Source organism: Odocoileus virginianus, unplaced genomic scaffold (assembly GCF_023699985.2).
Source record: "Odocoileus virginianus isolate 20LAN1187 ecotype Illinois unplaced genomic scaffold, Ovbor_1.2 Unplaced_Contig_1, whole genome shotgun sequence".
In the NCBI taxonomy this organism is placed as follows: Eukaryota; Metazoa; Chordata; class Mammalia; order Artiodactyla; family Cervidae; genus Odocoileus; species Odocoileus virginianus.
In genome coordinates, this window is record NW_027224318.1 from 3,566,011 (window position 1) to 3,592,710 (window position 26,700).

General features: G+C 37.2%; 2 non-coding genes across 2 annotated transcripts; both read right to left on the reverse strand.

Moving 5' to 3' along the window:
* Positions 1-21,111: 21,111 nt before the first annotated feature.
* LOC139033749 (U6 spliceosomal RNA) lies at positions 21,112-21,218 on the reverse strand. Its single transcript, XR_011486228.1, has one exon. It is a non-coding gene; the product is annotated as a U6 spliceosomal RNA (small nuclear RNA).
* Positions 21,219-25,876: 4,658 nt separating this feature from the next.
* LOC139033750 (U6 spliceosomal RNA) lies at positions 25,877-25,983 on the reverse strand. Its single transcript, XR_011486229.1, has one exon. It is a non-coding gene; the product is annotated as a U6 spliceosomal RNA (small nuclear RNA).
* Between the last annotated feature and the right edge of the window lie 717 nt (positions 25,984-26,700).

Below are 26,700 nucleotides of genomic sequence, written 5' to 3' on the forward strand. Positions count from 1 at the left end.
AAAGATCCCCTGGAGGAGACCATGGCAACCCACTCCAGTATTCTTGCCTGGAGAATCCCATGGACAGAGAAGCCTGGCAGGCTACAGTCCAAAGGGTCACAGAGTCAGACACGACTGAAGCGCCTGAGTGCGCACACACTTATAGAATACTAGGGAGAGAAGAAACAAACTCCGCAAAGTTTTCCAAGGAAATTATCTGTATTATTTGCCACTTAAGCTTACCCTTACCAGTCAGAGTCTCAAATAAGAATATAAAGACTTCTACAATTCTCTCTCTCTATTTCTCTTACACTCTCACATGTATACATGTAAATGTGTATGCGTGTATAGATATGTATATATATCATACAACTACATCATGTTATACAACTATATCATGGAATTAGGATTCAGATTTTTTTTCTTGTCTCTATTTTTCAGTATTCTATATTTCTGACTATTTCTTATTTATCATGGGAAATCCTCAATCAAAATAAAAGAGAATTTGGTATAGAGATACAGGGAGGTGAAAAGCCACTGTAAACAAGTAGGTCATGGCATGGAGAATAGACACATGAAAACTGAAAAAAGAAGCCTTCATCTCACTTTCCTCCAAGCTCTAGCAGTCCATATCCAGAAAGGTAATTTGGATAAACTAGAAAAATTTCATTGGGAATTGGAACTGGTCAAACTGGGTTTGACAATTATTTCTCAAATTGTTTAACTTCTCAGAGCTTCAATTTCTCTATATGGGGACAATAGTACCTACTTCCCAATTTTACTGTGAGGATTATATGAAATAATTCTAAAATATGCAATGTGGAGAATCTCTAAAAATGCTTTATCTAAATTAGCAGTCCTCACATTTTTAAATTTGAGAGTACCTTTAAAATGTCAAATATTTCGTAGACCCTCCTACACACAGACACAGACACACACACACACACACACACATTACTAGTAGATTAAGAAAATATGGATGTAAATCCATGGCTAATTCATTTCAATGTATGACAAAAACCACTGCAATGTTGTAAGGTAATTAGCCTCCAACTAATAAAAAATAAATGGAAAAAAAAAACTGAAACGACCATTAAAATAAATAAATAAATAAATAAATAAAAAGGAAAAAAGAAACAGAAAATATGGGACAAAAAGCTACTACATAGTTTACATCTACTAGGATGGCTTTCCAAAAAGGGGGGGGGGGGGCGGGAATAAGTGTTGGTGAGGGTGTAGAGGAGTTGGAACCATTATACATTGTTGGTGGGAATGGAAGATGGTAAAGTCACCATGGAAAAACTGTTTGGTTGTACCTGAAAAACATGGAAATATCATATGACCTGGCAGTTCCACTCTGAGGTATATACCCAAGAGAAATGAAAACAGAGAATTAGATATTCATATGCTGATGTTCATAGCAGAATTATTGACAATACCTAAAAGATGGAAACAGCCCAAATGTCTATCAACAGATGAATGGATAAACAAAATGTGGCACATATATACAATGGAATATTATTCAGCTATAACAAGGAATGAAGTTCTACATGCTACAACACGGATGAATCTTGAAAACATTATGCTGATTGAAATGTCAGGCACAGAAGGAAAAATATTGTATGATTTGACTTACATGAAATACTCAGAATAGGCAAATCCATAAAGGCAAATATATGAGGTTAACAGTGGCTGGGAGAGAAGAGAGTGGAGAGCTATTTTTAATGGGTACAGAGTTTCTGTTTGGGATGACAGAAACATTCTGAAAACAGATGGTGGTAACAGTTGTACAACATAGTGAATGTAATTAATGAGACTCAATTGTACATTTAAAATGGGTAAAATGATAAATTTTATGTTATATATCGTTTACTATAATTTTTAAGTGAATTAAAAATTACTATGAATTCATTAGTGCCTTACACATAAATATGACATATATTTATTATTTAATCTGCATATGGATTTGTGGACCACTTACACAGATTCTAGTGTATTCAAGGGTGTATACATGGCAAATATTTACTAAGTGCTTCCTCAGTAAATGTGTCTCTTTAGCACAATATCCAAGCACCAGTTCATATGAGCCAATTAGGGACTTTGTGAATAAATGAGTGTGTGTGTATGTGTATGGGGGGAAGGCTGTAGTAGATAAGTGTTATAAAAAACAGAAAGGGCCTGTCCCTGAATCCTGGCTAATTGCTTCCTTTCAGGAGAAGCACCGAGGATAGAGAAGCCTGGCGTTTGCCTCATGCTGGCTCCTGCAGGTGCAAAAGGAGGACTACTGTTAATGCAACAGAGATGCCAGGCTGCACATGGCACACAGATAAACAGGTCTGGAGCCTCCAGAGCTGTCAGCCCAGTGCCTTTCATGAGCTTTAAAAGTGAATCAGAAAGAAAACAAAGAAGGGTCACTCTTAAGATCTGTGTTTCTCGCCATTGCTGGAAGTAAATATGAGGCATCTGGGAGAAGGAGAGCCTATATTCAAAAAGTTTACATAAAGCTGAACAGGACAGAGAGGCTCGGAAGGTAGTCACAGATGACATACAATAAAACAGGAGACAGAGCATCCTTTCAAAATACATTGAGAGTTTCAACTGCTCGTCATTCAGTGAGAGTTAATGAATCTAAATTCCTACGTTGCCACCAGTATGAATAGTACTAAACATTGCCACAAGATGATTCCTTTTCTCTTCACTCTTTAAAAATTAACCAAAAGTGCAAGCTGACTTCTTCATCTTAAATGGGTTTGCTTTTTCCTCTGAAATGTGCATGTGAAAATGTATTCAACTAAAAGATGTCATTGATCATTTTTTAAAGTTGCTTTAAGTTGCTTTTGGTGGCCATACTTTAAAGTAATCAGCATTGGAAGCATTTCAGACACATTCATTGCATTCTCTGATTTCATTAAAGCTTACCTATTAATAAAAGGACAAATTTCTTTATAGTTATGGCAAAATTTGCCAGAACACAAAATTCTATTAAGTGATACCTATTTTTCCACCTGATTTACATTATAGGATTGGAGATATGTTTTGCTTGTGAAGAAACTGATCCTTCTATAAAATCAAACTGCCCTTTATACTACAGCAATTCTTTTTTGTAAAAAAAAAAAAAACCACTCATTTCAACATATATCTGTGTGTGCATATAGAAAGTTCTGAAAGAATGTACAACCAACTTTTGCTGTGGTTAGTTCTAGGGAGGCATGTGGGTTGGGAAACAGGTAGAGTGAAATGTGAATGGGGATTTTTACTGTTTATATTTTCTGTATTCTTTTAGTGTTTTTACAATGAGTATACAGTTAATAACTTAAAAATAAAGACAAATGAAAGAAAAAAAGACAAATGAAGTTCTATGGACTGTGGGTGGTGGTAAACTAATAAAATATCACTTATAACACCAGGCAAAATAATTTATTTTTAAAAATTTTTATTTTATATTAGAATATAATTTATTAACAATGCTGTGTTAGTTTCAGGTGTGCAGCAAAGTGATTAATGCATATTATTAGTTATATATATATTAATTATATAATAAATATATAAATATTTATTTATAAATAAATATGTTAATTATATAATTAATTTATATTAATCACTTTTCTGTATACATATATATCAGTATATTAATATTATATATACATGTATCTATTCTTTTTCAAATTCTTTTCCCATTTAGGTTATTACAGAGTACTGAGCATAGTTCCCTGTGCTATACAGTAGGTCTTTGTTGATTATTTTATATATAACACAAAATAATATATACCTCTTTCCCTTTTTACATAATATTAAAGAGAAAATATGAAACCCAATGGACTCATCATCCAGTTTCAATAATTATCAGTTCCTGGCCCATCTTGTTTCATTCATACCCCCTCATACACTTAAGTAGACACACAACCAAATTTGTTAAAACTAAATCCTCAACTTTATATAATTTTATCTGTACATGTTTTACACATTCAAGCTGAAACTATAGAGCTTGTAAGCAACTTTTCAGGATCATACCAGTTCCCTAAAGAAGATGTGTTTTCATAAAGGAAGAGAAGGCAAGTTTTACAAGGATAGGAATGTGATTTTCTGAGACTCAACACGACCCTCTTATTCTAACTGTAAATCATCCAAATCTAGTCTACTTAATCAATGACTAAGAAAATGCAGTCAAATAGGGCAGAACCAAGGAACAGCAGGTAAGTTAGAAAAATGAGTTCAAGAAAACACATCTCTCCATCTGCCACTTCTGAGCCTTACAGCAAAGCGTGCAAATACTCCCTTTCTTGCCAGTTAATTCTTCACAGCTAGCTCTAAGCATTTGAGAGAGAAAAAATAGTTGCTGCAACCTGACAAAATGACTGATGAATTATTCATGTAGCCACTGAACTGAAATCTGCAACCTATAGCTTCCCTGAGCTTCTTCATGACAGGTGAATATAGCAGGAAGCATGCTTTAAAATTTACACCCAGGCTTATCCCATGTAATCCGCATTGTCCACCTTCCCGGATGGCTGGAGACTCTAAAGTCCCTCCCTCAGAGCTGAGGAGTGGCCTGGCTAGATGCCCAGTTCTCCCTGTCCCACCACACACTCTTACTTCTGCTCAAGAATCCATTTTTGGCCTATGGTTCTTGAGGTTAAGAGTTTAATCTTTCTGGGCTTCTGCTTCCTCATCTGTAAGATGAAGGTGAAAATGCTTACCACAATTGTGCCATAGAACTGTGTGGGTGAAATGAATACTGTATGTGAAAGGACTTTAACATAGGTCACTTGTTAAACAATTATTCCAGTTGCTGCCAGAACCTCTTCAAAGCACAAGCAGCTTTTAGTCTAGGTGTTGCCTTGGCTCCTGACTGCTAATATCTTGTCCCATGTGAAAGTCCTTTTCTCACTGGCAAAGTCCACTAACAATTTCCAAGAAATAAAAATAGAATCTGGGTGATAAAATAAAGTCTTACCTTTTTCTTTCCTTTGTGCTCAGTCTAGTTTCACTTGCTCAGGAGTACTGCGTGCAGAGGCCTGGCACCAGGTACTTCAGAACAGAGTTCTTGAGGCAGAATGGCTACCCCAGTACCTCAGTTCAAGATGGCGGCAGTGAGCTGTGTTTTGAATCACTGCGCACAACACTGCAACCTGGAGCTGGGAGGAACATGTCTGCACTGGGCTCAGGAGAATTCAGCCCCTTCACCTCCCCACTGCGGATAACCCTACAAAGCAGCCCCGGCCACAGCCTTTCAGGGAGAGCATGTGCTCTAGACAGAGCTACCATCTCTCCATTCTTTGATCACCAGAATAATAATAAAGCTTTCCTTTTCTTCTAAACAGAGCTTCATCTCGTTCTATTGGTTAGAATGACAACAGGCTGGAAGAAGGATCTTTGTTGGGGCTTGACTCAAAGGGTTGGTAACACTTTGGCTTTAAAGTTTTAAAAATCCTTTTGAGTCTTTTCCTTAGGCTCCTGAAGCTGATTGAAAAACAGTTAACCTTACCATCATCCCTGGTGTGTATCAAGTCAACATTCAACAACCGAAACAATTGTCGAACAAGTGACCTATGTTAAAGTCCTTTCATGCACACTATTCATTTCACCCACACGATTCTGTGGCACAGTTGTGGTAAGTATTTTTGCCTCCATCTTACAGGTGAGGAAAAAGGGCTTCCCTGGTGGCTCAGATGGTAAAGAATCAGCCTGCAATGCAGGAGACAAGAGACACATGTTCAGTCCCTGAGTCAGGAAGATCCCCTGGAGAAGGAAATGGCTACCTGCTCCAGTATTCTTGCCTGGGAAATCCCATGGACAGAGGAGCCTGGCGGGCTACAGCCCATGGGGTCACAAAGAGTCAGACATGACTGAGCGACTTTCACTACAGGGGACAAAGCAGAAGCCCAGAAAGATTAAGTGACTTGTCAAAGATCTCACAGCTATAGAGGATAATCAAGTTTGAACCCAGGTCTTCTAATTTCTGGGGCTTCCCAGGTGGTCATAGTGTTAAGAATCCACCTGTCAATGCAGGAGACATAAGAGACGCAGGTTCGATCCCTGGGTTGGGAAGATCCCCTGGAGGAGGGCATGGCAACCCACTCCAGTATTCTTGCCTGGAGAATCCCATGGACAGAGGAGCCTGGTGGGCTACAGTCCATAGGGTCACAAAGAGTCAGACATGACTGAAGTGACTTTGTTGTTGTTGCTTCTGATTTCTAGTTTATTGCCCTTTCTACGAAACCAAAGACTGAAAATCTTTGGGCCAATCCAGCATCCAAACATGTGTGACTGACATCTAAAAGTCATAAAAAAAAATCTGGATCATTTGAAAAATGGTAAGATAGTAGCCACACTGTGTCTGCATTCCCAAAGGTCAGTCATGTGGCTGCAGCTGAGGAATTTCTAGCCTCTGAGGACAGAACACATTATTTCCATTTCACCCTAGTCTCCCCTCAGCTCACTTTTCTCATTTATGTTCTTGGCCTGGTCCCCACAGGCCTTTGAGATCCTGGCTTAAAACCAAGTTTCCTGTCAAATGTGTAGAATTTGATTTTGGAAACTTTCATGCTAAAAATATGAGATGGCTATATGCTCAATCTGCCTTCCTTTTCTTCTCTTTGTAGCATATAAGCAAATAACAAGCCCCAAATCACATGAATTTAGACCCTTAGGCTGTGAGCACATCCTAAGTGCCACATTACAGACTAGGCTCCCGCAGTGACTACAATGATTGCAGCAGTTTGGATACTTAGGGAATCTCAATTTGTCCTCGTTAACTCTGTAAATTGTATGCTCTTGAAAGCAGGCTTTGCTGTTGCTTGGTCATTAGAATACTTTTTGACGAGACAATGATTTACCACAAGTTTGACTGTTGGTGAGACCTGAGCATTCAACAATAAGCTAGGAATGGACCCAACAAAAAAAAAGATGTGAAATCAACAGGTTAGTAAGTCCTCACTACAAGCAGACATTATAGACTCAGAACTGGCCATAGCTGAATAAACAAACTAGATAACTATACAATGTTCTGCAACCCAAGACTGGTCATCCTGCCACGATCTTGCTTGCAATGCAGCAGAGACTTTGTCAATGCTCTCTCCACCCATCATGGAGTGGCTATAGGAAGGGAAAGTGGTTGTTTGCAAGCCTACCTTCCACACATTTAGGATAATCCACTGTTATCTTACTTGGGAAAGAAGTCATAACTAGCGATATTGCTGTGCCTGTATAAGTCAGCCAGTTCCTTTGGCTAGCAAATGTAATCCATGTCACTTTTCCATTTCTTTCACAGGTCTGGTGAACATAATGAGGTTGGGATCAACCTCAAAGTTGACCCTATTGTGCTACCCTATTAATGACTCTGATCCTTGATTTTTTTCCAGGATGGTTTTGTTTCAGTGGGGAGAAATCATTACGAAGGCATGTGAAAGTGTTGGCAGGGCCATCCTGACATTAAAATGATCAGTTTATGCAGATCCTTTAAATAGATAAAAAACCAAGATGTAGGTAACCAGGAAGTCATTCTCAGTCCTTGCAACCCTGGGCCATATAATATGGTGCGTTTTCCGTGGCACAATAAGCAATGGTCAGTGTCAATATACACATATGCCACTCTAAGGTGGCCACATCAGAGTGTACCTCTATAGATCACCAGAAACTCCAGATATGTAATTCAAATACCACTTCTTTTGGAAGTTGAGCACAAGAGCCTAGATTCTACCCCTGATACTAGAGGAAATACCCTGGTTGCTGTCATTGAATCTGAGAAGGTCCATACATCAAGTAAAATGGAACCATAGAACTTTGGCATGGAGATGCCCAAGCATTTCATTCATGATTTGTATCAATTAGCTTATTAAGACCCTGGCACATTCTATCACTTTAGAGTAGTCAATGGCTTAAGTGAGGTAAAATTGATTAATTTAAGCTGGGCTTTTGTGATGGTTAATTGTATGTGTTAACTGGGCCAGGGGGTGCTCAAATATTCAGTCAATCATTTTTCTGGATGAGATTAACCCTCCCTAATGTGGATGATCCTTATCCAATCAGTTAAAGGCCTGATTAGAACAAAAAAGCTAAGAGAGTATTCCTTCTGCCTGACTGCCATTGAGCAAGGACATTGTATGTGAGTGTGTGTGTGTGTGTGTGTGTGTGTGTGTTTTCCTGCATTTGAACTTGACCTGAAACATCAGATTTCCTGGGTTTCAAGCCTGCAAACTTTCAGACCGGAACTACACACCGGCTCTCCTCAGTCTCCAGCTTGTTGGCTGCAGACCTTGGGACTTGTGAGCTTCCGTAAGTACGTGAGACAATTCCTTATAATAAACCAATCTCTCTCTCTCCTTCTCCCTCCCTCTCTCTCTCTCTCACACACACACTCACAGTCTCAACTGGTTCCATTTTCCTGGAGAACCCTGACTAATATAGTTTTGGTGTGCCTGAAAAATTTATGAACTAGAAAAGATTTCTAAAATTTTGACATAGATTGACACAATTAACATTATATACCATGTGTCTGCTATGTGCTAGACACTGAGAAAATTACTATGAGATGAATAAGAATGATCAAAACATTGGTTTTGTCCCTCAAGAAACTAATATATATATATATAATATATATTTTATATAGATAAGTATATTCAAAGCATATATATTATAAAATACATTCAAACTATTCAGACAATAGGCTAGAAAGTATTCAGACAACTTTTGCCTAGAAAAAAATGAAGGGAGCCTTCATGGAGAAAATGGCACTTGAGCTGTATCTAAAAGAATGGATAAGCCTAACACATGCAGTAATACAATAAAATTCACTTTAGGAGGAGGAACTGGCAGAAACAAAGGCAGAGAGATGGTACACACTGGTTTTTCACAGGAAGAATGGACAATTCAGTCCAGCAGGATTGTCTGGCTGATAGAGAAGTAAGAAGCAAGTCTGTAAGGAGTTGGTTAGGGCCATTTTAGAGCATCAGAAATGCTAGACTAAGCAGTTTGGACTTTGTTGATTAAATATATAGGAGATATTGAAGGGCGGGATCAGAATTATGTTTATGATGATGAATGTTGCATCTATGTGTCCTTTGCACAGAACTCTATTACACTAGCCTAACAGAGAGATAACAAGATTCTGAAGAAAATTTGAATGGATCTGCCAGTGAGTTGGATATGTTTTTAATGAGGAAAAGAATCAAATATAGCTCAAGTTTAGACTCCTAATCTTAGAGTTGGAAGATACCTTTGATGTCATCTAGACTTGCTCACTGACTCTACAGATAGGAAATCTGAAGTTGAAAGAGGTAAGTGATTTGTCCAGGAAGCAATTAGAGGAGTCAGGACTAGAACTAAGTTTTCCTGATCCCTATCTGAAGGGATAGTAGAATTATTAATAAGAAAGGGGAGAAAAATTTTAAGGGGAAGATGAAAAGTAGGTTTTGAATTATCTGAATTTGGATGCCTCTACAATTCAAGCAGAGACAGCCCAGGAAATTAGCTATGCAAATCTAGAATTAATGTCTTTGGACTCACATCTATCTCTTCAGGAACCCCAATTTCCCCCTATGTTATGTCTTCACCTCTTCCTCCTTATTTGCTTTTTCTTATAAGGATTAAAGATGTTTATATCACTCTGATCTTAACAACAAAAATAAAACAAGCCTTGTTACTTATCACTCTCATTAATTGACTGATTCATTTTCTTTTGACTGATTCATTTTTATTTTGTGTCTACTGTCTATACAGCACTGTTCCAGTCACTAAGGATAAAGCAATAAATAAGTCAGCCACAGTACCTCATCTCTTTGGAATTTAAAGTCTTACTGGAAAGACAAATTTGAATAAGAAATAGACAAGAGAGTTTACAAGACGTTTACAAGTGAGGCATCATTATACTATTTTCCTTGGTTTGGAATTTTGAAGTTTTTCACAATAGTGAAAGTATTTTTAAATTGCGATATAGTTAACATATAACACTGTGTAATTTAAGGTGTATAGCATGTTAATTTGACACACTTATATATTCCAATTTGATTACTGCTGCAGTGGTAGCTAGCACCTCTGTCAAGCCATAATTATCATTTCTTTTTCGTGATAAGAACAATTAAGATCTAGTCTCTTAGCAACTTTAAAGTTGGTAATACAGTATTGTTGACTATGATCAGTATGCTGTGCTGTGGATCTCCTGAACATACTCATCTCCTGGTTGCAAGTTTGTGCCCTGAAACATCTCCCCAATTCCCCCCAGACCCTGGTAACCACCATTCTACTCATTCTTTTCATGAGTTTGGCTTTTTGAGATTTTACATAGAAGTGATGTCATTCAGTGTTTGTCTTTCTCTGAATTATCTCACTTAGCATAATGCCCTCAAGGTCCATCCATGTTGTTACAAATGGCAGGATTTCCTTCTTTCTCATGGCTAAATAGCATTCCATTAAATATAATAATAATATATTATCACATCCTCCTTACCTACTTATCCATCAGTGGATAGTTAGATTGTTTCTATATCTTGGCTATTGTGAATAAATGCTGCAAAAAATCATGGAAGTACAGATATCACTTCACAACCCTGTTTTCATTTCCTTTGAGTATATACCCAGAAGTGGAATTCTGAATTCAGTAGCAAACATTTTAAAGAAGGGATGCTGTCTGAATGTATAAGAGAGAGAGTTAACCTCAGTTTCAGGGAAATTCTCAGAGAAGACTTCCTGGATAAAGAGAATTTGAAGTGGGGTCCTGGAGGATGAGTAGGAGCTAATTCAGTAGAGGGTGGAGTGGGGAGACTGTTCTGAAGTGAGAAAAACAAATGGAAAGAGTCCAAGGCAGGAAAAAATCATCTTACTAGCCATTGAACATTCAGCTATTAGTTTGACCAGATAATCAGTACTCAGGAGTTGAGTCTTGCCCTGTAAAAGAAAGAGGTGAGAGGGAGAGACACAAAGAGAACTTTCCTAAATATTAGATTTTAAGGGCTTATATCTTTAGGGGTAGAAAGAGTAAAAGCTAGACTTCCCTGTGTGTCCTATGGTTGAGTATGCTTTTCTTTGTATACTTATCAAATATATAGTAATATATAACATATATTATAAAATTATATAACATATTTCATTATACACACACTACACATAAAATCCCTATAATCTCTCTCAGGGTCACAATTTAAATTGGATGGAATATGCATTTATGCACAAATGTTTTTCAAAAGCCTGAATTTATAGGTTGTGTCACACAAATTCTAACCACTTGTTAAAGTATCATTGAAAAGTATTCAATATACTTCCTAGATTTTCTACCCACTGGATACAGAATATTAGGATCTCAAGCAGTGCACAGGGTATGAAATGTGTGAGAAGCGCTGAAGCTCCTTCCTGTAAAGGCTTCAGCCTCTACTTGTGAATGCTGCTGCAGCCCACCCCACTGTGGAAATGAGTTGGTCTTCTCACCAAGTGGAACACAAGCGTGCTGTGAAACTTTCCCAATAGAATAATGGCTTTGTCCCCATCACATTTGGAATGTCATGAGTGTCACTCTGGAACGAATCAAACACAAAAGTCATGCTTACTGCAGGTGCTCAATTCTGAATTGACCACTCCCCAGCACCTTTAGTAAGCTGGCTTGCAATAATCATTACTAATCTCTAGCCCTCATGAAGTTTGATCATTAGAAAGCAAATTATCTAGGTCATATAATTTGAATCCTTTTGAAAAATGTCTACCCTGCTGTACAATTTAACATTATACATTCAATCTTGTGATCAATAGGCCATCCATTTATTTAAGTAGAGTTGCTGTACCGCCTACAAAACTCTCACTGAAGATATTGTTGACTGCTCTTCAAAGGGGTTTCTAAAAGATTGGACAAAATATATTCCTTTTCGGTCTTAATCTCAGGGGGGAAAAACTGTATGTGCCTATAAATTTATAAAATGACTATTCTCAGATAAGGAAAACTGTACAATCCAATCTCTTTCTCTTTTTGCCTTTGCTGTTTGGAAACAGCACAATTCACTTCCTTTCAGCATTTACTCTGCCTAAGTTCTATAAAATACATCTATTCTGTTTAATGCTTCATTCTCTCATTTTGCTTATGTTTAAGTCTGTAAATTGCATCAGGTCTTCCAGAAAGTATATATCTTAATTAAAATCACCCCTCATTTTGAAGCTATAAATTCATCAGGCTTGACCCAAACAAGAATCAACAGAAATGAGCTCTTAAGAAATAACACAAATGATTGAGATCAAATTTAGGAAAGATATTTCTCATTAAGTGAAGAGCAGACAAAAAGTTTAACTTTCACAGTAATTTCTTAATTATCTACACACTGATTACAAAGAGAAGAGGAAAACACAAAGCAACAGAACATCCTAAATTGTTTTAGTTTAATATTAGAATCAACCAATATATACCTCTTGAACTTCTGCTATGAGTTCAATCCAGGATTTCACTATCTGACTTGAGAGACAACAAACAATGAGCAAATTTAGCAGCAGATCCACCACATTCAACAAATATTATCAGCCAGATTATACCCATTCATCTGTTGATGGAAATAGGTTGCTTCCACCTTTGGGCTGTTGTGAGTTACACTGCTATGAACATTGGTATACAAGTTTGAGTACCTGCTTTCAATTCTTTTGGATATAGACCTAGAAATAGAATTACTGGATTATATGGAAATTCTCTGCTTACAATTTTGATGAACTGCCAAACAGTTTTCTACAGTAGCTGCCAATATTTCACACTCCAGCCAGCAGTGCATAAGGGTTCTAATTTCTCTACAATCTCTCTGACAAGTGTTATTTTCCAGTCTTCTAATAATTGTTATCCTAATGTTTGTGATAGTGGTATCTCATTTTGGTTTTGATTTGCACTACCTTAATGACTAGTGGTATTGAGCATCTTTTCATGTACTTATTGACCATTTGTGTATCTTCATTAGGTGGCATATCTATTCAGGTTTTTTACTCATTTTTGAACTGGGTTGTTTATTGTTGTTGTTGTTTTCATCTCCTTTATCAGATATATGATTTGCAAATGGTTTCTCCTGTTTTGAGGGTTATGTATTCACTGTGTTGATAATGTTCTTTGATAAACAAAAGATCTCAATTTTGCTGAAGTCCAATTTAAGTTTTTTTCTGTTTCTCATGCTTTTGGTGTCATAATTAAGAATCCATCATCAAATCCAAATACATGAAGAATTACACCCTAAGTTTTCTTCTAAGTGTTTTTTTTTTAACTAACATAATGATTTAGTTTTTTTTCATTTATTTTTATTAGTTGGAGGCTAATTACTATACAACATTTCGGTGGGTTTTGTCATACATTGACATGAATCAGCCATGGAGTTCTTCTAAGTGTTTTATAGTTTTAGCTCTCATATTTAGGTCTTTGATCCACTTTGAGTTAATTTTTGTATATGGTGTAAGGTAAGGGTCCAAATTCTTTTGCATGTGACTATCCAGTTTTCCCAGCACCATTTATTGAAAAGACTGTCCTTTCCCCATTGAAGGCCTTGGTACCCTTGTCAAAATTCTATTGACCATATGAGGTAAGGGCTAATTTCTGGTCTCTATATTCTAGTCCACTGGTCTATATATCTGTCCTTATGCCAGTTCCACACTGTTTTGCTTGCTATTGCTTTGTAGGAAGTTTTAAATCAAAAAGTACTAGTTTTCCAGTTTTTTTCCTCTTTGACCCTGGCTATTCAGGGTCCCTTGAAAATCCATAAGAATTTTAGGATTTTTTTTTTTCTGCAAAAAACTATTGGAATTTTGGTAGGGATTATATACAATCTGTAGATCACATTGGGTAGTACTGCCATCCTAATAATGTCTTCCAGTCTGAGAATACAAAGTATCTTTCCCTTTATTTTGGTCTTCTTGAGTTATTTGCAGCAGTGTTTTGTAGTTTACAGTCTACAAGTCTTCTCTTCTGTTAAATTTATTCCTCAGAATTTTATGCTTTTTTATACTATTATAAATGAAATTATTTTCTTAATTTCCTTTCTGAATTGGTCATTATTAGTGTATAGAAATGCAAAAAAAAAATTGTACAATTGCATTTTGTTGCTACTTTATTTATTTCACCAGGGAATCATATTGTGGTTGTTCAGCACTCTAATTCATTTGTCTTTTCATCAATTTTTATGAGTGACTATATACTTATTATACCAACAATGACATTTTCTAAAGAGAAAAGAGCACTATTATACAGGTGAAATAGGTGTTAATTTGAATTTTTCAGAGAAAATATGGATGTAACATACTCATATTGTACATATTAAACATATGTAGATGACTTCAATTTTTTTGTAACTCTCCTATATCACTTAACTACTTTTATCTTAGTACTGTAGTAGTTTATGGGCTTTTCTGGTGACTCAGTGGTAAAGAATTTGCCTGCAATGCAGAAACTTCAGGAAACATGAGTTTGATTCCTGGGTTGGGAAGATCTTCTGAAGGAGGAAATGGCAACCAACTCCCATAATCTTGCCAGGATAATCCCATGGACAGAGAAGCCTGGCGGGCTCTGTCCATGGGGTCACAAAGAGTTGAACTTGACTGAAGCGACTGAACATTCACATATGCATAGTATTATAAACACGTTTCACATTTTGAATCAGGCTACCAGCTCCTTGAATATAAAAATAATTTCCCACTGTCTTTGCATGTCCCTGAATCCAGCACAGTGATTCAAATATAGTAAATACCCATGAAAGGTCCAAATAATTATGACATTTATTTATCTCCACAGAAATCCTTAGTCTTCTACTCACAGAGTCTGTCTTTCTGGGAGCTCCCACATAGAACCCCTAGTAGTAAATAAAGGGAATGTGACCTATGATCTAAGGTAAATAAAACCCTAATCATGGGGTTTAAAAAATCATCTTCCAACAGGTTACATTGAGATCTATAATATCTATAATATATAATAATATATAATGCAAATTCATTTCCAACTTGCACAAAAGTTATAGCATTCTACTGTTTTTTATTACTTACAAATTTGTGTAAATGGCTGGTTAAGTTTCCCACACTCTCAAGTCACTTTCAATAGCAACAGTTTATTTGGGGATTTGGCCTAACAGGTGAATTTTATAGAGAATATTATGTGTCCTCAGCCATTTTAATACATATTCAGGAATAATAGGAAATAACCCAATTTATACACTTCAGTGTTCTACCAGAACCCAAGTGATGAACTCTATGTGGGTTTTCCCCCCATGGATGACGAATACAAAAGAATCAAGTCAGACTCTCACCTCACACCATGTACAAAAATTAACTCGAATTAGAAACCTAAAAGCAAGTCTTTCAGAAAAAACATAAGGGTAAATATTCATGACCTCATATTTGGTGTATCCATACTAGCTGACGGAAAAGTAAAATGTTGTAGCCATTTTGAGTAGAACATTATATATCAAGCTGTAAGTATGATATTCACCCATTATCACAATTTTCCTTGATAAATCTTGGTTTTCTTTATAAGTTTTAAAAGTACCAAATCTAGTTTTTCATCTGTTCAATGTAAGATAACTGCTAAGGGGGATGTTTCTTCCCAGTTTCTGATGTCTCCTTTCAAAGGTTCAATTAGTGTGGCATTCCTAGACTCTTCCACCTCTTCACAAACCAAACTACAGGATAGATGGAGTGACATCTCTTTTTTTTTTTTTTTTGAGAGTGACATCTCTTTAATGAATCTGGGGAGAATAAATAAGATATGCTAGGCCCAGAAGCCTCTTCTTTCTTTTTTAGATCAAACTTTCTAACAGAATGCTCTTTCATACTGTAAATTTTCTCTGGGCAGGAACATTGGATCTGGTCCTTTGCAGCCATAAATGATCAGGTAAGTATATCTGTTAACTTTTACCATGTAACAAACTAACCCCAAATTTAGTGGCTATACTAGTTTTCTAGGGCTGTTGTAATACAGTATCACAAACTGGGTAGCTTAAAACAACAGAAATTTATCCTCTCACAGGCCAAGTGTCAGCAAGGCCACATTGTCTTGAAGGCTCTAGGGGAGAATCTGTCACATGCCTAGCTTCTGGTGACAATCAGCAATACTTAGCATTCTTTGTCTTATAGAAACATCACTCCAATTTCTGTCTCCATAGTCACACGCATTCTCCGTTTGTGTCTATCTTTGTGTTTCTTCTCCTCTTCTTATAAAGACACCTAGGTTGGCTCAGTTGGGGCTAATTGGTATACTATAGCTTCATTCATAATGTGTGGGCCTCATCGGCTACAGCTGAGATAACTGGTACAGCTGGGGCCTCTGTCCACTCTCACCCTTCAGGAGTCTAACATGAGATTGTCTCATGTTGATAGGTTTCCCAGAAGTACAAGGGGAAAGCTTCAATATGTGAGAATTTTTTCTAAGTATCTGCCTGTGTCATATTTTCTAATGTTTTATTAACCAAAGAAAATCACATAGTTGAGCCTGGAGTAAGTGCAAGAAGGGACAGCCTAGGAAGGTATGAACAAATTGGGGCCATAACTACAACAATCTAGCACAGTAAGTATATCTAGTTCTGCGGTTCAGCATTCATAGTTCTACATGCCTTCAGATACAAGCCATGTCCTCTAACAGCCATTAGTTAACAGTAATAAAGGTGACATTAGAGTCTTTAACTGGCGCTTCATTTTTTGCTCAATTTTTTTTCAAAAATAGGATGAACAATTTATTGGAGCCCCCACAGCTCCATCATTCATTTCATATCACTTCTAAGAAATTATAGCATCATTTATTCATTCAATAAGCATTTATTGTGAACCTGTTAACATGGCAAGTACAAGAGATATAGTGGTGAACTAGTCAGACAAAGTTTACATTCCAACTCCCAGCTTAGAGGTCAGGTGATGGTGAAATCAAACAGCAGCCGGGAGCAAAGAGAAGTCTGATCTCCTTCATATAATCTCTAAAAGCCAGCATCCCTTCAGTGCCACCACAAGAAAAAGAAAATTTATGAAAAAATTTGTATGCTATGTAAACACTACCTCAAAATCAATGTCCTAGCCCCTTCCAATAAGATCCCTTCCCAGAGCCTCTTCTACATCAAAATTCTGAAGTGGTCACCAAATCCAGTATTTCTCCAACTTTTTTATATGCCCAAACTAATTTAAAGGCCAAGAAGTGAAGTTAAAAGTGAAAGTGTTACTGAGGAAACCAGAATTGAAAGAGACACGTGTACCCCAATGTTCATCGCAGCACTGTTTATAATAGCCAGGACATGGAAGCAACCTAGATGTCCATCAGCAGACGAATGGATAAGAAAGCTGTGGTACATATACACAATGGAATATTACTCAGCCATTAAAAAGAATGCATTTGAATCAGTTCTAATGAGGTGGATGAAACTGGAGCCTATTATACAGAGTGAAGTAAGTCAGAAAGAAAAACACCAATACAGTATACTAATGCATATATGTGGAATTTAGAAAGAAGAATTTAGAAATGATAACCCTGTATGTGAGATAGCAAAAGAAACACAGATGTATTGAACAGTCTTTTGGACTCTGTGGGAGAGGGAGAGGGTGGGATGATATGGGAGAATGGCACTGAAACATGTATATTATCATATGTGAAATGAATCGCCAGTCCAGGTTCGATGCATGAGACAGGATGCTTGGGGCTGGTGCACTGGGATGACCCAGAGGGATGGGATGGGGAGGGAGGTAGGAGGGGGGTTCAGGATGGGGAACACATGTACACCCATGGAGGATTCAAGTCAATGTATGGCAAAACCAATACAATATTGTAAAGTAAAATAAATAAATAAATAATTTTTTTAATTTAAAAGAGACAGAGAAAAAAAGTGAAAGCGTTAGTTGCTCAGTCTGCCAGGTTCCTCTGTCCATGGGATTCTCCAGGCAAGAATACTGGAGTGGGTAGCCATCCCCTTCTCCAGGGGATCTTCCCAACCCAGGGATCAAATCCAGGTCTCCCACATTGCAGGCAGATTCTTTACCATCTGAGCCACCAGGAAAGTCCATGCAATTGGCCAAATTGCATCAGTGGTCTGGTTTCACCACAGCTCAAAACGCTGGTCACAAAGTAATCCCCAAAAATCACAATTTATATTTTGCACTTTGGAAACAGTTTTACTGAGGTATAGTTCACATACCATATAATTCACATATTTAAAGTTTATAATCTAATGTTTTGTTGAATATTCATAAAGTTGTGCAATCAAATTCAATCAAGTCTAGAACATATTCATCACCCTAAAATGAAACACAGTACTAATGAACAGTCACTCCTCATTTCCCCCTGCAATTCCCTAGGAATAGGCTGACATTAATCTCCTTTCTGTTTCTGTGAATTTGCTTATTCTGGACAGAATATTTTTATTATTGGATTTATTCAATCTGTGACCTCCTATGACTGCTTTCTTTCACTTAGTATAATTGTCCATATTGTAGTATGAATCAGTACTTCATAACTTTTTATTACTGTATAATACTCCATAGAATAGATATTTCATTTATCCATTCATCATTCAATGGGCATTTGAATTGTTTCCACAGTAATCTATTCTTAATAAGGCCTGTTGTCAAAAGAAGCTAGTTAATGAGAACCTAATCTGGTGGGCTATTATCAAGAGCCTAACTGACCTGGGGAAGAGACATTCTAGCCGGCTCTAGCCTTCCAGGTGGGAGAAGGGAAATACCCAACTCTAGCCCATGCTAGCCATTCTGTTCCACCTAAAATGACAGAAAAATATGAGAATCTCTTGTGAAATTCACAGTGCAGAGGCATAGACTCACTGAAAGACTGAGGCCTAATCATAGGACAAAAGAATGGTTCTCTTTTCCCCCACACCTCAGCACCACATTACCAAATGTCTGTTTATATCAGTTCTTTTTACCCAGTAAATAATGCCTGGCAATCAAGAAAAAATCACAAGGCACACCAAAAGGCAAAAAACACAATTTGAAGAAACAAAGGAACCACAAGAACCTAACACAGCAGGGATCTGGAATTATCAGATCAAGAATTTAAAAGGGCTTCCCTGGTGGCTCAGATAGTAAAGAATCCACCTGCAATGCAGGAGACCTGGGTTTGATCCCTGGGTTGGGAAGATCCCCTGGAGGAGGGCATGGCAACCCACTCCAGTATTCTTGCCTGGAGAATCCCCATGGACAGAGGAGCCTGGCGGGCTACAGTCCATGGAGTCACAAAGAGTCAGACACAACTGAGCAACTAAGTACGTGATCAGCATGCTAAGAGCACCAATGGATAATGTAGACAGCATGCAAGAATAGATAGAGAATGCAAGCAGAGAGATAGAAATCATAAGAGAGAACCAAGGAACTGAATCACCTTGCTGTGTACCTGAAACATTGTTAAGTCAACTATACTTCAATAAAATATATATATTTTAAAAAAGAGAAGAAAAGAGAGAGAGAGAACCAAGAAGAAATTCAAAGAATCAAAAACACTAGAGGAAATGGAGTACCTCTGATGTGTTTATTCACAGACTGGACACAGCCAAGGAAAGACTCTCTGATCTTAAGGGTATCTTGGTAGCAACCTCCAAAATTGAAAAGCAAACAGAACAAACCCTGAAAATTTAAAAAAGGAATAAGATATACAAGGACTGTGGGACAACAAGATATACAAGATATACAAGAAAAAATGTAATACACACATGATAGAAAAAAAGAAAGAAACAGAAGAAATACTTGAAACAATAATGACTGAGAAATTCCATTCTGCTGAGTCATCAGCTTCATGGGTGTTAAAGAGACAGCAGAAGCAGCAGTAAAATCTTCATGATAAAGAGTTTCTGGTGGCTGCAGGAACTCCACTGCCACCAGTGTGGGCAAGGGCCAAGGCCCTGCAGGAGCAGCTAAAGATGTAACAGAAGAATCAATAACAGAAGAGGACAAGAGGAGAAACTATGGTGCGTGTATGTTGGTCTGCCATCTGAAGCTGTCAGTATGATGTCCAATCAAACAAAGATTGTGTGAAAAAATTAAAAGAAAATAACATCTTGACTGATATTCATCAAGAGCCTGCTCATGAAAATCTGGATGGAATTTTTCCTTCGTGGGATTTTGTAATGAGAACAGATATTTCCAACAAAATTCTAAACAGTCACTGCCCCCTTTCCCGCAAATTCTTAGTTTATAGTTAAAACCATAGGTACATATTGAATGTTGTGGTTCTAGAAAGGAATTGGCTAAACAACACGCTCATATATGGAACTTTCTGTGGAAGACAAGCTTATGAAGGGTTCTTGCCCAGCCAGATGCTGTGCCACACCTGACCATCCCCAGAGCTCATGAAGATCATGTCTTTTCACTGATACTTTTTTTGACAGTTTTTATATAGCAAAATTCTTTGTTTATTTATAACTTAATATAATTTAAATAATTTATAATTTAATATAATTTAAAATAATAAGGCACTATTAATGAATTACCCAAAGTAATGTATCTGTCTGTTATCTTTCACTATTTCTACTTCATGTTAATTTTTAGCTGTAAGATTGCTAAACTGACTCTTGAAAGTGAAAGTCACTCAGTCATGTCCGACACTTTGCGACCCCATCAGCTGAGTCATGGGGAAGCCCAACAATAACAGAGTGGGTAGCCTATCCCTTCTCCAGCAGACCTTCCCGATCTAGGAACTGAACCAGGGTCTCCTGCATTGCAGGTGGATCCTTTACCAGCTGAGTTATCAGGGAAGCCCATATTACTGTCTCTTTCCCTTTTTTACTGTTTGGCTTTCAGCTTTACTTATTTATTTATTTTACTGCAGCACTTTTTATTTCCTCACAATGACGCGTTGCTGGGGCCTAATGTTCTCACATGACAGTAGAAAATCAAAATCTGTTGTCATCTCTTAAAAGAATTGAGAATTGCGTACAAAAACCTTACATAAATTAAAAGAATGAATAAATTTACAGGTGTGAATGCAAACTGTTTCCAACTCAAGGCAAGTAACAGCCCACGGTGTCCTGGTGGGAAATCTTCAGTAAGAAAGGAAAGCAGGTCCTAAGGCTTGGACCTTCCCAACCCCATGTAAGACCGGCCAAGACAGAAATGACAACTGTTTCAGGACTCTTGCCAGCCTCTAGAGAAATCCTGGAATAGGCAGCTCTGACACATTAATACCCTGCACAGAGAGAGACTCGCAGTCTCCCAGATAAAAATATGGAACGCTTCACAAATTTGCATGTCATCCTTGCACAGGAGCCATGCTAATCTTCTCTGTATCGTTCCAATTTTAGTATATGTGCTGCCGAAGCGAGCACTCAGCTTTATTTAAATGTCAGAGAAGTTTATTGGGAACAACGTATTACACGGCAGTACTTCAGCTGCTGAGGTTTGCATGCCATGTGTACATTTTGATTAACTTCCTGTTTTCTTGTATACATTAATATGTAAGCCAAAGGCTTATGGATTAATAACTACAAATACTTCACAGCTATCAAGTCTCCTGTTCTGTGTGTGATCAGAGCATCTCATCACATTAAGTCTACACTATTTTCAAGGACTTGTCATTGATGGTTAGTGTTTGATAATTAATTTGTGTATCTATTTAGTACTGCAATGTAAATCATTCAATTTACCAGTGTATGTCAACAATTAAAATATTTTTATCCCTCTTTTTTTAAAAAAAAACATTTTCTGTTCTCCCTTATACACTGTTGGTAGGAATGTAAATTGGTGCGGCCACTGTAGAAAACAGTTTGGAGCTCTACTGTTTTGTGGAGACACATGCATATAACAGGAAACATACGTGAGAATGATGCTCACCCATTTCCCAATTGGTGGTTACAAGAATGGGAAATATGTATTTATGCCATTCTGTTTATTTACAAAATGTCATAGTCTTTAAATGTTAATGTCTATTTTGTCCTGGGGAGTACATAAGTGTCTGGTATATAGTTTGAATGTTTGAAATGCTTCATAATTACAATAGCATTTTCAGAACCTAATGAGTAAGTTCGTGCAAAAATATTGAAGCCCCCCAGCAAAACTTGAAATAAAAACATGAAATTTAAACATGACAGGCTAAATTTGCTAGAGAAATGTGGAGAGCTAGGGAAGGCACGTGAACAGAAGAGGCTTAAGCCTTTCTGGTTATCCTGTAAGAAAGGCAAGAGCAGGTGTGGGGACTTCCAGAGATTTCTGCCATTTTGTAGTTTCCCTGTGTTTGCTATTTTTCTCACTTCTTATTTACTTTTCTTTAGTGGTTAGCTATACAAACATTTAAGTGCTTTTGAAAATACATTTTTTGAGTCTCAGACCTCTTTGAGAAACTGATCAAAGCTTCTGATGCCTCACAGTAGAAGAATGCACACACCACTTTGCAGGTTAAGATTTACATAATGAGGCAAGAGGAAATAATGTTCCACCTGGCTCCACGGTTACAGCAATTCATAGGCTATGAGCTTCTTCCCATCATTTTGAGGCGAAGCCTCTCTTGGCAGGTATACAATGAAAAAACTGAGCTTCCGGCACTTTCCAGTTGAGTTTCCCTCACGGTGAGATGGGAGGGGAAAATACAGGAGAAAGGGTTAATTTCTCCCTTCCCAGGCCAACTTCTGTGGAGGTGCCTAGAAGTCCTTCTTTACCGCCACCAAGGGTGTCATGGCGGCCCCACAGATCTACTCTCACCCTGGACTCTAGTGTTGAGCTGGGGCTGCAGCAGCACACTGCCACTTGCAGGCTCTTTACTCATCACAGGGCTGGAAAGAGAAGTCAAATTCAGTAGGTGAGACTCCTACTTCCCATATGCTGCAGTTCTGTGAGAAACGCTGAAAACCTCGATAGACACCTCTCTCACTGATGGGAGACATGAGATCTTGAGCTACACGCATCCAACTAGGTTTCAGTAAGAAACCTAAGAAAGAAACCTAAAGAAGTTTCCCCAATTTCTTTTGATACCTTACCCAGTGTTGAACATTCTTCCCTATCCGGAACTACTTTGTGTATATCAAACTTGGCCGTATGTTTTATTTTTGCTTTGTTTTGTTTTTGCAGTTCTGTTTCATTGCTATTGAGTACCCCATTAGTCAAAATGAGAAAGATTCACTTAACATTCACCTCTCATTGCTAAAGCTCCTAAAGATTTACTCCCTAAATTGTTCTTGTCTTGGCTTAACAGTCCTCATCTTCCTGGCCATATATTATAGCTTTTATGAAGCAATTGTGCCCAATCCACTGCCCTCTCTCCATATTTCCCAGAACCAGTATGATGAAGAGTCCTGTGATAAATCAGGCACAGTCTAGAAACTTGAGGACCTGGGTTCTAGTCCCAGCTTTGTCCCTTCCTGCCTGTATGACCTTGGGGTTTCTGAGGCTCAGTTTCCTATCCACAAAATTGATATAATAAATGTCTTTAATTTACAGGGATGCATCCCGAATTGAAATAAATAACAGAGTTGGAAGGACTTTCTGCACAAAGCACTGTTAATAGTAAGGTATTACTGTAAGGTACAGGTCTTTCCAGCACTAAATAAAATAAGCTTCAAATATCCACTTCTTGTTCACACAGTGATAGATTTATCTGTTTTTGCTCTGCACATTTTCCAATCCATGCTAGATTTTTAGCTCATGAACAGATTGTGGTTTGCTATGATCTCTCTACTGTAGACAAGATTATTTGTTGGAAAGATTAGAACTTGCTCAATTTAGAGCTACCCATCAAGATATGTGAACCTTGTCTAGTATTTTAAAAACCAAAGCTGTAGCCTGCAACCAAAGTTGACCCCACCAATCCTGAGGGGACCTATAGAAATGGAGAGAGGGCATTTTTGTCGGAACACGGGACACTTCTAGCTTTAATAAATAGAAACCAGTGCTAAATGCCTTGCAGTAAGCAGCTTACAGTGTTCCACCCAAATGCTAACCGTTCTTAAGAATTCTCTGCCCAGCCTCAAGGAGAGACTTGCACTGAAAAGTTGAAAGGTAAGTTTTGCTCATAAGGTATATGCAACTCAGCCATTTAAAGAAGGTTGTCCCCCAATCAAAAAATGGGCAGAAGCTCTAAATCTTTCTCCAAAGAAGAATACAGGTGGTCAACAGGCACATGAAAAGATGCTCAACATTGCTAATTATTAGAGAAATGCAAATCAAAACTACAATGAGGTATCACCTCACACCAGTCAGAATGATCACCATTAGGAGAGGGGGTGGAGAAAAGGGAACCCTCCTACACTGTTGGTAGGAATGTAAATTGGTATAACCACTATGGAGAACAGTATGGAGGCTCCTTAAAAAACTAAAAATAAACAAACAAACAAACAAAAAAACTAAAAATAGAGCTACCATATGATCCAGCAATCCCACTCCTGGGCATATATCCAGAGAAAATCATAATTTGAAAATATACATGCACCCCAATGTTCATTGCAGCACTATTTACAATAGCCAAGACACGGAAACAACGTAAGTGTCCATTGACAGAGGAATATATAAAAAATGACGTGGCATATGTATATACAATGGAGTATTATTCAGCCATAAAAAAGAATGAAATAATGCCATTTCCAGCAACATGGATGGACCTAGAGATTATTATATTAAAGTGAAGTCAGAGAGAGAGACAAATATCATATGATATCACTCATGTGAAATCTAAAAAAGATGATATAATTGAACATTTTTATAAAACAGACTCACAGACATAGAAAATAAAGTTATGATTACTTTATTTATATAAAGGGGCTAGTGGGCATTTGGAGGCAGGAGGGATAAGTTAGGAATTTGAGAATAACATATACATACTAGTGCATATAAAATAGATAAACAACAAGGTTCTACTGTACACCACAAGGAACTCTACTCAATATTATATAATAACCTGTATGGGAAAATAATCTGAAAAAAGAATATATATGCATTATATATATGAAATATATATATTTAACTGAATTACTTTGCTGTACAACTGAAACCATCACATTTAAAATCAGTTATACTTCAATAAAAAAAAATTTTTTTAAATAAAAGAGAATTGTTCCCTTCAATGAAGTTCCTTTAGGAAGTTGCACTCTTATTCCAAATATAAATCCAATAGTTTTAGCCTTTTTTAAAAAAAATCAGTGTTTTTCAGAATTAATGCCCCTCTCTCCCAAGAATTATTAAGGCTTTCTAGTTTCCTTTTTCTTTTTTTTTCTAGTTTCCTTTTTCATTCATCTTAATGGTTAATAAATATTCATGCTTTGGGAGTAGTTGTAATTTCTGAAAATATTCAAACCCTATCCCAAACACCAGGAGGTGAGGGTGGGGGGCACTGTTTGGGGTGTAAATTAAATATGTCTAAAAAATGACAAGATTAGTTTTTGTTCCCTCCTGTGGCTTATTGAAAAAGTGATGGTCTGAAATGTAGCCACTCCTGAATAATCAAGACTTGGCCATTCTTTCTGTTGGAATTAGGACGACCACTAAGCAGCCACATTATAGGTGATTTTTATTTTCCTATTAATATACACTGGGATTTCTTACTTTTTCCATAATTAGCATGTATTACTTTTATAATAGGGAGAAATCAATTTGATTCATAATATAATAATTTTCTCACTATGTTTAATTTTTCCTACCCCACCCTCCTCTCTTCCTTCCACAGGAGAAGGGGACACACCATTCTGAGAGCTCACATTACCTACCACTCACCACAACGGGAGAATGACTTAATAAAGAAGGATACATTTACTCACTGGGAGGTTACACAGTCATTAATAGGATCATTTTGAAGACTATGGAAACATGGTAGCATGTATATTTAACACAGAACACCAAGTGAAAATTTCAAACTATAAAATAATATTGCAATGATCTAGAAACTGATGCATATGAATAAAAAATTTTCAAAAATAATAGACAAAAATTAAAATATTACTTATAGGTCACAGGAATTATGGATGGGTTTTTTTTTAATCAAAATTCTCCTAGACTTTTTTTTTTAAATATGGAACACTTCATGAATTTGCGTGTCATCCTTGCACAGGGGCCATGCTAATCTTCTCTGTATTGTTCCAATTTTAGTATATGTGCTGCCGAAGTGAGCACTCTCCTAGATATTTTTATATTACCTTTTCACACATATTTCAAATGTAAAAGGGAGATATCTGTGTTCCTTGTGTTTATTCCAATTGTCCCAATGAAGCATTTTTATAATTTAAAAATGCACAGTGATTGATAACCTGCTGCTGCTGCTGCTAAGTCGCTTCAGTTGTGTCCGACTCTGTGCAACACCATAGACGCTCCCCCGTCCCTGAGATTCTCCAGGCAAGAACACTGGAGTGGGTTGCCATTTCCTTATCCAGTGCATGAACGTGAAATTGAAAGTGAAGTCACTCAGTCATGTCTGACTCTTTGCGACCCCACGGACTGCAGCCCACCAGGCACAGTCCATGGGATTTCCCAGGCAAGAGTACTGGAGTGGATCACCATTGCCTTCTCCAGATTGATAACCTAGTGCTAAGTAATACATATATGATGATTTCATGATTCGTTTTATCCAAAAATTATAATTAGTGAAACATGTCTTATCCTTTGCAACCTTCCATTTTACCTTCTATGGAAAACAACATTTTCTTTGTCTTCACTGTGTCTGGATAAAGGCTGATTGTTTGTGGACTAGTTCGTATCTATGGATACTTGAAAAATAAATTAAGTGATTTGATAATGAAGATGTGAGGCTTTTACCTAGTTTTTTGTTGTTTTCCCCTGGAGGACTTTAAATACTCCAAACAATCCACCTGAAAACAATAGAGGCAAACATGA